Consider the following 14264-nt stretch of genomic DNA (forward strand, 5'->3'; position numbering starts at 1 on the left):
TAGACTTCAGTCCCTGAGATCACTGCTTTCTGGCCTGCCAACTAGAGAATAAGGATCCTGCTTCAATGTATCCACAGGAGCATAAACAGTAGAAGACAGTTCTGGGCTTACTTGAAGAACAGGATGACTGGCCAGTTAATAACTGTGTTTCTCTGAGCAAGTTTCTCTCCTAGCAGGAGAGAGAAGGGGAATGGGCCACACGGGTAAATTGCCCTGGAATGAAAGGTTCTTCTTCTTTAAAGATCCCACCTCGCTTTTAACTCCTTTCTGTAACTCTACAGGAGGCTAAAAATTATCAAGTAATGTGTGTCCATCACTTCAAGATTTCTGAAATAGATTAAACAGGTTTTATTCAGGAACACCTTTGGGGATATTTCAGGATATGATTGGTTTATTTTAGAGAATGTCTACATCACCTCTCCAGTGGCTTTTTTTCATCTCCCAGATTTTATTATTGGTTGTTACTGTTGCCCTGGTTTAATAATAGGGTATTTTATCCTTTTTAAAAATTTCATTATCTACTTTTACTTTCCTGTCTCTTGATATGATGGTCTTATTTTGTTTTACTGATATATTTAATACTGCTGAAATTTTATTTTAATTTTTTTTTGTGGAAGGTGAAATCTTTAAGTGTATCTACTATTGTTTAATATTATGTGTTTTTTTCCTTCTTGCCAGTGCAGACAGACAGTAATAAATTACACTAAACTGCTCTAGATGACAGGTCCAAGCATATGACTTCATGATAAAGACTGACTAGTATAAGAGGGCTGGAGAAAATCATCATTATACTTTAAGAATATGGGTCAAATCCATGGTTTCGTCTACATGAACAAACCCTGCGTTCATATACTCTCTCCTCAAATGCGGAGACAAATTCCATTTAAGCGCAAACTAAAGTTAGGCCTTTCCCACATTGTGAACTTACACCTTCAGGACATCACTCATCCACACCATCAGATATAGGTGATTATATAGCATGCAAATCGCATGCTATTTGCAATTTTCTACTTCCATTCCCTGTTGTTATATCCAGACTGACAAAATGTAGTATTTCCTCTTCAAACAAGAAGTGAAAGTGATGTCCTGAAGATGGTGTGCAATCCTGATTTGGAGATAGGCGGTAACCACAGTTTGCCAATTTGGATGTAACAGTCATGCGTGGTTCACGCCTTGGGTGCATAGTATGTGGCCCATGGGATAAATGTGGTCCAGTGGAGTAATTTATGCAGACTGCACTCCCCACAAGAGGCTAGAGGAGGGAGGCACTGACACAGTGATGCTCCAACCTCTCCCTTCAAAAAACCTGGCCGTGTCTCTGCTCTGCCATACAGCAAAAGTTTCTGAGAGGATGGTTTAGAATGCCAGTTCTTAACTCTTCTCTGGAATGAGAGACGGTGTTTTTATCCCCCACCAATGGAAATTCTCCTTTCAACACAAGGGCTTGCAAAGGATAAATTTCCCATGGCTTGGTTAGAACACTGTCTGGGAACCCAGAGAACGGCTGAGAGATGGTGCTCTGACTCCCCCGCAAAACATTTACATGTGCTGTAATAGAGCCAGAGCACAGTCATGGGGTAGCCCACTTTGCTTCAACAGAGATCCATTATGGCCAGCAGAACTGTTTCATGTTATGCACACTCATTTATGCTAAAGTAATCATAGTGTTATCATGAACTATTGCTCCCCGCCCCATTCTCAAGGTTACTGTTTCAATACAGAAGACATATAGAATACAAAACCTCAATACAAACTGTTCAGAGGGTTACAGATGGCCTTATGCTACCAGAAAATGGAGGAATGGGAAATCCTCACAAAAGGATGGAAATACTGACTTGAACAATCAGGATATGAAACCAAAACAACTGGCTTTGATCGCATAAGGAAAGTCTTGTGATAGATATGGCTCATACTGCCCCACAGTGAGTACATACAAAGACCTAGTTTGTGTTTGTTTCTGTTCCTTTTTAAAAGCTACTAATCCTCCCCCGCTTCCCAGCCCTAATAGAATAGCTTTGGGTTGTTTGGGGTTTTTTTGGGGCTGCTGTAAGATTAATTCTCTTCTTTCTCCCATAGATCAGAACCATCTTGTTTGCTCACACAGTGATTCCTACTTTTCAACATTACTGCCATATGCACTTTGGAAACCTGTCTTGGCACATTAAAAAACTGAGCTTTTAGCTCCACCTCTGTAGTCTCTCAGAACTGACTGCCTCCCTTTACTTTATGAACAACAACATACCACAGGAAGAAGCACAGATGGAAACACACAAACAGCACACTGGCTGGCCTCTGTGTGTATAATGAAAACAATACATCAGGGTCACCCAAAGAAAAGGTGTAGGCTATCTATCTACTCAGGAGATTCCCCAAGTATGCAGAAAATGTGACTTTTTATATTAACCAAAAGAAAAGACACCCCACCACACCCACCCATACACAAAAGCTGGAGGAAGACTGAAAATGCTACAAATGGAATAGAATATCGAAAGCAAACAGATAAAGGAAAAAAGAAGAGAGGAAGCAATGTGCTTAAACTTCTGGGAGTTTATAGAATCCTGGAGGGGGAGACTGGCGGGGGGGGGGCTGAGATTTCCAAGTTGTCCCTCCCCCTTCCTCAGAGGCCCCAAGCTTGTAGCATCTATTGTCAACATATCAGCCCAGTGGCTCCAATCTTATCCTGCCCAAGCTTACATGACAAGAAGTTAAAATTTTGGAGTATGAAAGAGTAAGCAATATGCATATAGCTTTTACTATCCCAGGAAATGGAAACAGGCAAAGGCAGAAAGTAAAAATATTGAAGAGAGCCTATGGGTATAGATAAAAAAGGGAGCTAATTGCAAATAAGGCAGAATGATTTCACCATAAGGAAAGGCAACCTAAAGAATATGAAGTGTGGAACTACACTTGTATTACAGGGAAGTGTATGTAATAAGAATGAATAAACTGACTACATTCCTTGTCCTAAGGCTCCTTCGGCAGTATATAGCTGTCCTCCTACACCTTAAATTAGGTGAAGTTAGAGGTTGCAAACAACTTATTAAACAGGGCAATCTGGTTACTACAGAAGGAGCTACATCAACAGTCTGGGGTTGGGCCAAAGGATTTTAAGACTAAACTTTGCCTCAATACAGTCCTATGGAAAAACTTGACTTTCAGTGTATTTTTTGACAGAAACAATGAAGATGCAACGCAGATAAGGCAATATCTTAGTGTACTAACATCTGTAAATAGGTGCTAATGTAATCTTTTGGTTTGCAAATACACAGACTAGAGAGCAGACAATTCTCACTTTGCATTTAAATGACTGTCCTAAGGCAGGGAATATCCTTTCTTAAATGACAAACACAAACGTTTCAAAAAAATATTTATAAAACCCATTCTACATCCATTTTAATTTAGCTCAGCCACAGGCCATTAGTCCATACAGAACGGGACAACAACATCTCAAATATGCTTATACTTAGAAGAAATGACCAGTGGCAGAATTTTCCTCTGCTGTAAGATGCAAAATATTTTTCCAGGTCTGTAATATCATGCTAGAACAAGCAGCATTAAGTCAGCAACAAGTACATGTTCCTAAACAGCATGTTTGATTAGATAAAAATTGCAACTCAACTGAAAAAACTGTAAGAGGTCAGAGAAGATGAAGGAAATAGTCAGGAAGCAAGTGAAAGGAAAGATTGGGAAATGATACTCGATTACTTTTGGCACATTTACATTTCAATTTATTTTGTTACTAGTCTTTAAGATAAAATTAAGGGTTTGAAATGTAGGAGAGTTGAAGAGAATGAATACTCCCAGATGGAAAAAGTCTTGATGTTAAGATGGGGCTAAAGGATGCATCATATATTTTAGTAAAAACAGATAGCAACATTAAAATATGGCGCACACTCCCAGTGCTACCCTGTCACCCTTGAGTGCTACAAAGTACCTATTCCCAAAAATACTCGCCCTGGTACTTCCTGAAGTATACATACCAGAGGTTACAGCACTTGTGCACAGGGCTTTCACAGTAAAAAGTTTTAGAAACTGTTTCTGATTAGAGACTTGAGGTACTGATACTTTTATACTTAAATGAGACTAATTTTGTACATAATTAAAATGCTATGCGTATGCTGATAATACACTATTGAATAGTTCAGTGCTTTAATGTTATAAAGTTTAAGTACATATTAAAATATGCTATTTTATTGTGAGTGTGTTTCCCTTTTCCTGACCAGATAACATATTTTATGTTATTTGTCGCAAAGTTTGGTTTTTCTGTTTAAGTTCTATTTTTTATTTTTCAGATAGGAAAAATTAATATACATGTGCTAAGGTAGCAGAGGGTAAATCAGCTTGCAGTTCTCTCTCAAGTATTCTGTATATTTGTAATCTTGCTTGTAGAAAACTAAGACATTTATAACTTTTTAAATTTCATAAATAAGTCAAATATTAAAATTTTATATGTTAAGTAAGTTATAAAGCATGCTTTTTATGTTGTTAAAGCAGTAAAATTAGTCTAGATATTAAAGGACAGTAAGTATTGCACATACTTGAATTTTCCTCAAAATTTCCTTTTATTCTGAATGGACAGAGACAGAAAAAAGGATTTCCCCCCATGGCTTCAAAATTTCTGGAAATTTTACATCTCTAGATGGAAGTCAACTATTAAGCACTGTAATATCTGCCTCCCTAACCTTTCTGTCATCATTTGGAGTTAGCTAGCAATCCTCCAAATGGCAGCTATGATCTAGTGATACAGTATCATGAGATCTCATGTGGGCGATTGCTCAATTCTGTGGGGCTTTTAACTCCCCCATTTTTTAAAAAAAAAGTTGTTTCCCCCCTGCAAACTTGGTAGTTCCCATTGGTTTGTAGAAAAACCCATTCTCATCTTTTTTTGACTGGGACATCAACCATCAAGTTCTGAATTAGATGCAAAACGTCAAACTTTACAGCAAGGAATTCAACCAATATGGTTGTGTGGGGGTGGGGTGGGGGGAATAAACTGAACCTTGGACAGGAATATTTTATCCAAAGGATATATAATCGCAAGAAAGAACGAGAGCTCTGAGCAACATACATATGGAAAATGCTAATTAACAGTCCATTAAATATCTACACTTCCTCCTGGCACAATAGGGGAAGATCAGGCAATTGACAGCAGGGTTAGTATAAAGGAAGCATATGGGAAATTAATGTAGATGGCTCGAAGAACAGCATGGAATCCTATGGTACACTGCACAAGAAGCACACACTCAATTGAAAATACTCTACCAGTTTAATTTAGAATTAGTCTCAAAACTAAACCTGTAGAAATCTGCTATCACAGCCATGCAGCAGTTCAAAGAACTATATCAACAATAAAGCTGAAGGCTTTACTGCAGATGTCAAAAATAGGGACTTGGAGAATCAATGTTTTAACAAAATTAAAAGCCACATATTAAGAAAAAGCATAGAAGACAGAACATTTTTAATTGCAACATACCATTTTAAGAAGAAGAATATAATATGCAAAGGAGTGAAGAGTCCTGATCCGCTTAAGAAGAATGAAAGATTTCACACACATTTTTGGCAGCAATTTCCACTTGCTACTTATGAAGGATATGACAACAAGTAACTAGAAAGTGGTACGTGCCAAGTTCTTAACCAATTAGATAGGAGGGAGGGGGGTTTCCAGTAAAATGCTGGAAGAAAACCATTAATATTTGGCCATCTACTTTGGCAAAGCCAACACTTGCTGCATTATATATTAGTCACTAACAAAATCTTTAGCATCTAACAGCAACTGAAGAAAGCAGCCACCTTGTTTCAAAAGCAGTCTTGCTAACAGTTCCACAGATGGGTTACTACTCTGAGTTTGGTATAGTGGTTGACAAGAACTAGATAGTTCCAGGTTCAAATCCGCTAGGTAATCTTAGACCAGTCATGCTGTCTTTTATCCTAAACCTATCTCATAGGGTTGCTGCAAAGGACAAATGGAGGGGAGGAGAACCATACGCCCTACCCTGAGCTCCTCGGAGGAGTCCTCTTGCAGCCAATCATGACAGTCACTGCACTAATGTCCCCATTTGCTCAGCAGCAGCTAAAGTGAGCTGTCCAAAGAATTAGATAAAGACTATTATAGGCATGTATCCAGTTGTGGTTAGGGAGGAAACAATTCCTTCCTCTTCCTCTCTCAACATAGTTCACCAAAGCAGCTCCCATACTGTACTGCCTGCATTTAAACATACATCAATGATTTTATTGGCACGCTACACATAGATCACTACCACTTTAAGGACAATCAAATCGTAGCGTGACTTGAAAGTGTATGAACCATGAATAACTGGATCATCTGCAGATTCCTTCTCATGTTATGACCCACTGGGCTGAAGAGGGGGCAGAAAGTGAGCACAGGAGAGCATCCACATTTTGAAGCACTTCTGAGACCTATTTTTAAAAAGTTAATCACCCTTTAGCACATCATTTTTCTAGAATGGCAATTTTCAACCTGCCAAACAGGTACTGCCTAAAGAAACTGTCAGTAAGAAATAAAATGTCAAGATGGGAGCAAAAATTACAGTCCAGGTGAAAATAACTAATAAAAACCGTGGCATATATCCTACCTTAGGAACCTTCCTCAAACCTATGTGGCTCTTGCATTAAAAGAAGAGCCACTTAAGTTGAAAGGCAGCTCCTTAGGCTCAGAAGAGTGGTACATGCCAACGTGATACTTCATACTGGAGACAGAGGTGAGATGACAGCGTGTTTAGGTAGTTACAAAAGCAACCTCCATCAAAGCTCCTTTAGTATCCTATGGCCATCCTTCCCTGTAAGACAGCAGCAGAGATGAAACTCTAGTGTGTTCTAAAAACAAATTCAACAGGATGCACCTATTCTCGAATGGAAAGGAGGATATTTCAGGAAAGCATCTTGTCAGCTTAGATATACTCCCCATCCCTTTGGTCAGCAAAAAATATTTTATTAATATGAATAACCAATGTTCATGTTAAAACAGTTTATGCAAGAAATTACATGTAGGATGCGGCTGCACAATTGGCTAAGGCGATTGAGCTAACAACAGGTACTAATAGGAACTTCTAAATGTATGATTTAGCTAAGATTTAGGTGTGCTCTTTAGGTAAGATTTAGGCTGTATCCAGTTCTTTAACACCTGCAAGATAGTCCGAGAAACATGGTTCAAGAGACACTGTCTAGACTGACAGCAACATGGGCAAGGCCAGCAGCTCTGCTCAAGGCACCACAGTAACTGTCCAACCTGTCATTTCTCCACTTTCATAGTGGTGAAAAAAGACACCCATGGGACCTCTGCATTATCACAAGTCTTCTGGGGCATCCCTCCCTTCAGAATTTGGAGGCTGGGGATTAGCCTTTCTCAGACTGACTCACAAGTGCACTGTACTGAGCTTAGACTGTACTGGTTCCCAGTTCTCAAGTAGCCTGACTAGGAGAATTTAGATCCCACAAACTGGAAATAAAAGAGGGCCATCTCTGATTTCGATATGAAGAAATACAGACTGTATAGCATACCTGATGTATTCAGTAATAAAAGCAACTTCCCAGAGTACAAAAACCGCTCACAGATGAATTGCAGTTTGCACATTGCACTGAGAAGACCCAGTTTCAGTTAATTAATGTTAGCTGTAAAAAGGTTTCTTGCAAGATTCTAATATCTTTCTTATATGCATTTGCTTCTACCGACCACCTACTGCCTATACAGATCCCGAGTGAACTATAAATAGAACCAGTACATTATCACAGCCCATGATTTTCAGCAATCTGCTTTTCAGCTCTCTCTGAACATCCAACATTCTTCCTTCAAAAATGTTTTAGCTGTACAACTGAATTCAACATTTCCCTTACTTCACGTTTTTGTAACATGTTTAGAGATGGAATCTTGACTCTACCATTAGTAAAGCTCCATTTTGACTTAAGGAATTTCAGAACTGTGTGACTAAAAGAGCATCACCTATTGATATACCATCCAAGGAAGCAATAAAAACCAGTTCTTAAAATATAGCAGCTTTTGGATTTACTTTTGATACAGTATGGTCTATATAAAGTTATTTTGCCCCTCCAGAATATGTACACTGTGAAGTACTATTGCCTTTGAAATTCAGAATACAATTTTAAAACACTAGGGTTTTTTCCCCCTTAAGTAATCTATTAATACAAATAAAGCTAGAAAAAGCACGACTTTACACTTTTTAAATGGCAAACTGGTGGCAATGGTAGAGACACAAAAGCAATTTGTGGCACTCTAAGCTAGGAAGACAAAGACCCACGAGGCTGGCTAGAGAGTTAGAGTCAGGCCTATACTCTTGCTTGTGTCTCTAGGGCTGCACTACTGCTTGATCTTCATCCCACAAAACAAGACATAAAACCTCTCACAACACTGTATGTGCAACATTTAATACCTTGGTTATACCTTGTGGCCAAAAGGTTTGGCAAATTATTATGAATATAACCATTGCCGAAATTACTTCGTACAATTTATCTACCTTGATATGTTTAATACAGCTTTCATTGCTTGCATCCTTTTAATGTTTTAATTAATATCACATAATTCCGATGCTAGTTTTTATTGGATTTTAGCGATTTCAGTGTTTCTGAACTACATTATTATTGGCCTTAAGTGCTGCATATCACCTTTGCCTTGAGGCTGAGGCAACTTATAAAATACCAACAAATGGCCATTTAAATAAAGTCAAAAAGCAGACCATACATGCTTTTTACACATTTTGCTAATCACTGCTTACTGAAAGAATGAAAACGAAATCCTGCCCTCAAGTCATACTTGATTTATGGCGACCCCTGGTGAAAGAAGATTTGGTTTTGCAACTCTCACCCATTCATGGTTCTCAATGCAAAAACACAATCAATGGAAGAGAACTTTATAATAAAGGACACTTGAAGAGCAATGCCATTTCTTTCATTAAATATTGCTTGACACTCCAATTGTTTCCCTTAATTTTTAAATAATTTGTACTCTCACTGTTTTGATAAAAAGTTAATCTGCAAACAAGAACAGATGCATACGCATCTGAGGAAGCGAGTTCTGACTCACAAAAAGCTTATGCTGAAATAAATTGTTTATTAAAATATCCACGATATGTACCAGTCTCACACTATGTAATCCACCTTGAGTCTCAGAGAGAAAGGTGGACTATAAATGACACAAATAATATTCCTGAAGGTGCTACTGGACTCTGTTGAAAACTGGGGGGGGGGGGGAATCCTGTCAGGCGCCCACAAACACTGTTGTTAGTCCCGTGAGTCCAAAGAGGCTTTGGACTTGTTTTTTCTCCTCAAACACAGATCCCACCATCACCCCCCACCAAGCCACAGGGCAAACTAATTTTACAAACTAAGGAGAAATGTCAAATGTTGGTTATGGTATGATGGTAGCTTGTTGGCTGGGCAGCAGTCAGCTATTAAAAATTCCACTGGGAACACGTCAGTCCTTTGGGTGAGAGTAAACAGCACTCTGGATCTCAGTGCCAACATGACACTTCTAGGTGCTACTAGGCAGCGTTGTGATTTTTCTAGCCTTGATGGAAGAGGACTTGTTGTTGTAATAGTACTGGTTCTTACTTATACAGTGCTTTGAATGTCTACACAGCACTCCACATACTTTACTTCAATAACACAACAACCCTGTAAGGAATGTCAGTATGACCCTCTTGGCTGGGGCGGACGGGGTTGCCTATAGCGTCTGAGTAGCTTTACAGCAGATGAGCAGTCTGAACTGGGAACCCTCTCAGCTCATACACTAACCTAGTATGCTATACTACACATTAACTGGAAAAAAACCCCTTTACTTCCTGCACAGATAAATTGCCCCCCCCACTTTCTGCCACTGCTGAAACACAGCAGGAACACAAGCAACACTTTTTATAAAGATATTCAGCAAGGGCACAGATTACAAATTTTGAGAAGACCATTAGAAGCTACTCTTCTCTACATAAGCTATATGTGCATCATATATACATATGTATAAAGGAGGGGGCATTTTCTGCAACATGAAAAAATTAGATTAACTTGTATATAAACTAATACACAAAGTATACATACATTTAAAAATGCCTCCCTAGCTCCTAGTTAGTAGTTACTATCCAGCAACATTCTCATTTGTTTTCCTGTCATCCAGTTGTAGCACAGACATGTTAATAATGGCACCTCAGCTGGAAGCCAAGGTAATATACTGTAGAAATAAAATCAGAGAAAGATGATAGCTCATTCAACTTACTACTGGTTACCACAAACATGACCGGGGGAACAGGTAGACCTCACAGTGAAACATGGACCCCCCCCCCAACGTTTTCCTCAAGAGACCCACTACTCAACAATGTTTTGTTTATGTTTGACACACACGTTTTGTTTTTAATTCCACCTCTTAGGCAGCTGTATTGTGCTCATTCACCCAGAGTTATTTCTGCAGGATTATTCAAAATAACTCAGACATATTTTGCTTTTTGGCATGGAAGAATAAAATTCAAGGAAAAAATATATTTCACCACACTGGGAAAAAATAAGTGGAGTTAGCAACTATGGGAAAGGTTAATGTCACAAATTAATTTGCTGGCCAAATTAATCAAATGTCAACAGTATATGCCAGAGTACTTGTGTTCAATGAGGAAAAGTCAATCAGTCTTGACTTGCTGAGTTGGAGTAGGGGGAGTGGAACTAGGAAAAAAACCTAACTAAAATTATACAGGTAGCAGAGGAGACCTGGATAGTCCAGGCTAGCCGAATCTTATAAATTAAGCTGGGTCAGCTCTGGTTAGTATTTGGATGGAAGACCACCAAGAAAGTTTAGGACTGCTACGCAGAGGCAGGCAATAGCAAACCACCACCTCTGAATGTCTCTTGCCTTTAAACCTTCTGGGGTCACCATAAGTCAGCTGTGACTTGACAGCAATAAATAAACAAACCAATGCAAAGTAGAACCCACACTGCTACACATGTTATGATTTCAAGGTCTGCATAAACATTATGTCTGCATCATCCATACATGTGGTAAGCTTTGGCATCTGAAAGGGGCAATGGTGGGCATCCTATGCAATGTGCGTGCACAAGCATCCCTAGTGCATTTATCTGCTTTCCAACAAGCCTGCTGGTCTATCTGTAATGCTCTCATCATTCTTTATTTGGAAAACATTGTGGCTTGATGGATTTTACAGAGAATTTTCACAGGCAGGAGGATGATTTTTATGGATTCTCCTCTGGGGGTGCATTTCAAGGGGTATTTCATTCTGCAGAGGGAGTGGGTAAGGTGAAAAAGTTCCATTCTGGGGATGGAACACCCATCCATGAAGACCTTCTGTGGGACCCAAGCCTGTATTTTAAAACATGCAGTTAGAGTAGTGTGCTTTAAAGGAAGGTGTCAGATCAAAACTAACACACAACAAGTAAGCTTCATAGACTCATTTTACACATAAACACATAGCACTTCTATCTGTCTCATCCTGTTGCTGGTAGTGGCCATTTTGGCAGAACATATGCACACCAGCAAACATGCATGGAAGCATGGTGACCTATTCTGAGGTGTCAACAGCCGCCTATAGCTCATGGGCCTGTTAAGGACCAATGGCTTGCAAAGTGGACAGTTGCCAGTTACTAACCCTGTGACCTTTTATAATGTGTGTTTTGACTGGCTTGGAAGGCAGCATGCCAACCTTCCTCTCATGATTAGTTCCCTGGAGGTGTCTGCATACCCTTAGCAACAACAAGAACCAGATACTCAAACCATTCTGGATTTCCAGGTAGTATTTTGGAGATCCTGAAATAGTGAAATTGCTTGGTAATCTTTACACTAGATTTTTTAAAGTGTAGCTTAGGATGTACTGCAGGGAAATAGACCCTCTTTGAAGAAAAAACAGGTTTTCATGGCTCAGTCTCATCCTAACTTACTCTTCAGTACGGTTGTTAGGTCAGTAACCTCTTTGAGTACAGAAGTAACAATGCTTGTCAGTCTGAGTATTAAACGTGAACTATTCCTTACCCCTCCTTCCCCATCCTCCAGGAATTCTCAGCTCCTTAAGGCCTTGCTGATGACAAGTGCAATTTATCTGTCAAAATTCTGCCTCTATAAAGCCTCTTTTCAATTGAACAAAGTGACTGCATCACAGCACTCCTGTAAGTTGTAATTTTAACATGTGAAGAATCCCAAAGTGCAAGTCCTGTCTACAGTAAGTGAACAAAGCAAGCTGCTGGATGCTTATCCCACAATCATGCCCACAGTCTTTTTAAAAAAGCCAATATGAACCATTAATAACTCCCTTAAGAGCTATTTATCCATGGATGTGAAGTTGCCAAGGAAAATCCCATGCTTTAAATATCTTCCTCATCAGAGAATCCCAACAAGATCCCAGCCAGTATCTTTAACTCTCACACAATTTTGAAAACAAATACCTCCGTTTTAGCATAAAGCAGGAGAATAGTTGTAAAAAAAGGAATAAAAGGAAGGGCAAGAAATTCATAGGCCAACGATGTGCATACAGGCTGGGGAGGACATATGAATATTTGCAGGGACTAGGAGGCTTAAAATACAATACAGGTGAACTTTTGGTCCCTGAAGAAATGTAATATGGCTATTTGACTCGAATGGGAAGATCAGCACAAGAGGAAAAGTAAAAAACAAAAAGCAGTGCCGGCCTGAGAGAAGGACTGAAGAGACGCAAGAAATGGAAAAATAACATTAGAAAGGATGTAAAAAGTTTTTGGGGACAGGAAGCAAGAACAACATTGAAAAAAGTATTTTCCTGATCACAACTCTGGGTTTGCTTTGAGCTGGAGGTGATAAAGTGGAAGATTTTAAATACATATATTCATGAGGAAGGGGCCACTGAATAGCGCTACTGGACGGATCTGACATTGTAGAGACATAGGAATGGATACACTGTGCAGAAGCAGGACTGTCATTACAGGATGACAATGGATAGGGATAAGCAAGGGGAGCAGGGAATAGTTAGTGGGAAACTCTGAAGAGGAACAGCTATCTGTGGCTGGGGAGGGACACAGTAGATTGCAATTCTCTAGGGGAAAATATTGAGATGCTGAGGAAGAGAGACCAGCAGGTAGAGGATCCCCTCCCGGACTTTTAAGGTAGCAGTGGCAGGAGCTTCAAAGGGACTGGGGGAGAACCAGAGGGACAGGACTGGCAGTGATGACAGGAGGAGGATTATCAAACAAGAGACCTGTCAGGAAGCAAAGCACTTTGCAGCATATTTTAGTGGTAGGAGTTGAAGGCACCCAAATAGGTCCTTGTGGACAACTTGGGGGCATGATGTTCTCTAATAACTTACTGAGGGAACTTATACATGAGGAGGGGCTATTTTGAGGGTATCAAAGAAAGGGATTGCTGAAATTCCCCAAAGGAATTAAATGAATTTCTGTCTTGAGTCGTTTTGAGGGTACCAAAAGGAGGGGGGGGAGTCTGTGAGGATACTGAGGAACTGTGAAGTTCTCTGAAGGTGTGTGTATATTTTATATATCTAGACTAGATACATGGAAGGTGGAAATTTTGAGGATGCCAAAAGGGGTGAGTGCACTGAAATTCCTTGAAGGCACAAAATGTCTTGCGCGTGTAAAGGGGGTGGTTTTGAGGGTGCCCAAAGCAGGGAACCTGTGAGGATTGTTTGGGGGGGGGGCTGAGGGGGTGTATCTATCTTATATACCTACCCATACGTATGGAAAGTGGTAATTTTGACAGGGTCAGAGGAGGCGTGTACTGAAAGGCCCCGAGGAGGCTAACCATCTTGTGCGTGCAAGGGGGTGATTCTGAGGGGGCCAAAGGGTTGCCTGTGAGGAGAGCGTTCATGTCTGCGTGTCCGGGGGTGCAGGGCACACTGGGCGTCCACTATGTACGAGGCTGTGGCGGAAGCATCAGGTAGGCCTGAGGAAGGGGAAAGTGTGGGGCGGCGTCTGTGGGGTCGTCCTGAGGTGCCTCTCCGGGGGATTTGTGTGTTGTGTGTGTCGTGGGCGGGGGGAGAGACACACTGGCCGAAGGGCGCCAGGAGGGTCTGTTGTGAGGAGGCCTGAGGGAACAACGCCTGTCTAGCCAGATAATTCTCTCGAGGCGGGTCCGTGAGGGGAGCCGGGGGAGGAGAAGCAGGCAGCGGCGAACAATGGGCGGGAAGCGGCGTGCGAGGGGAGCCGCGGCGTGGAAGCGGCGGGCTGAGGCCTGCGGAGACAATAGCGGGGGGAGGCCAGGGAAGCGTGCGGGGAGGAGGAGGAGGAGGAGCCCCGCCAGGCTGGCGACGTGTGCGAGGCGA

General features: G+C 40.7%; 1 protein-coding gene across 3 annotated transcripts in view; it reads right to left on the reverse strand.

Moving 5' to 3' along the window:
* MACO1 (macoilin 1) overlaps positions 1-14264 on the reverse strand; it is an 89040-nt gene that overhangs the window by 74116 nt on the left and 660 nt on the right. The gene's annotated exons all lie outside the window — the stretch shown is intronic.

Source organism: Eublepharis macularius, chromosome 15, assembly GCF_028583425.1.
Source record: "Eublepharis macularius isolate TG4126 chromosome 15, MPM_Emac_v1.0, whole genome shotgun sequence".
Lineage (NCBI taxonomy): Eukaryota > Metazoa > Chordata > Lepidosauria > Squamata > Eublepharidae > Eublepharis > Eublepharis macularius.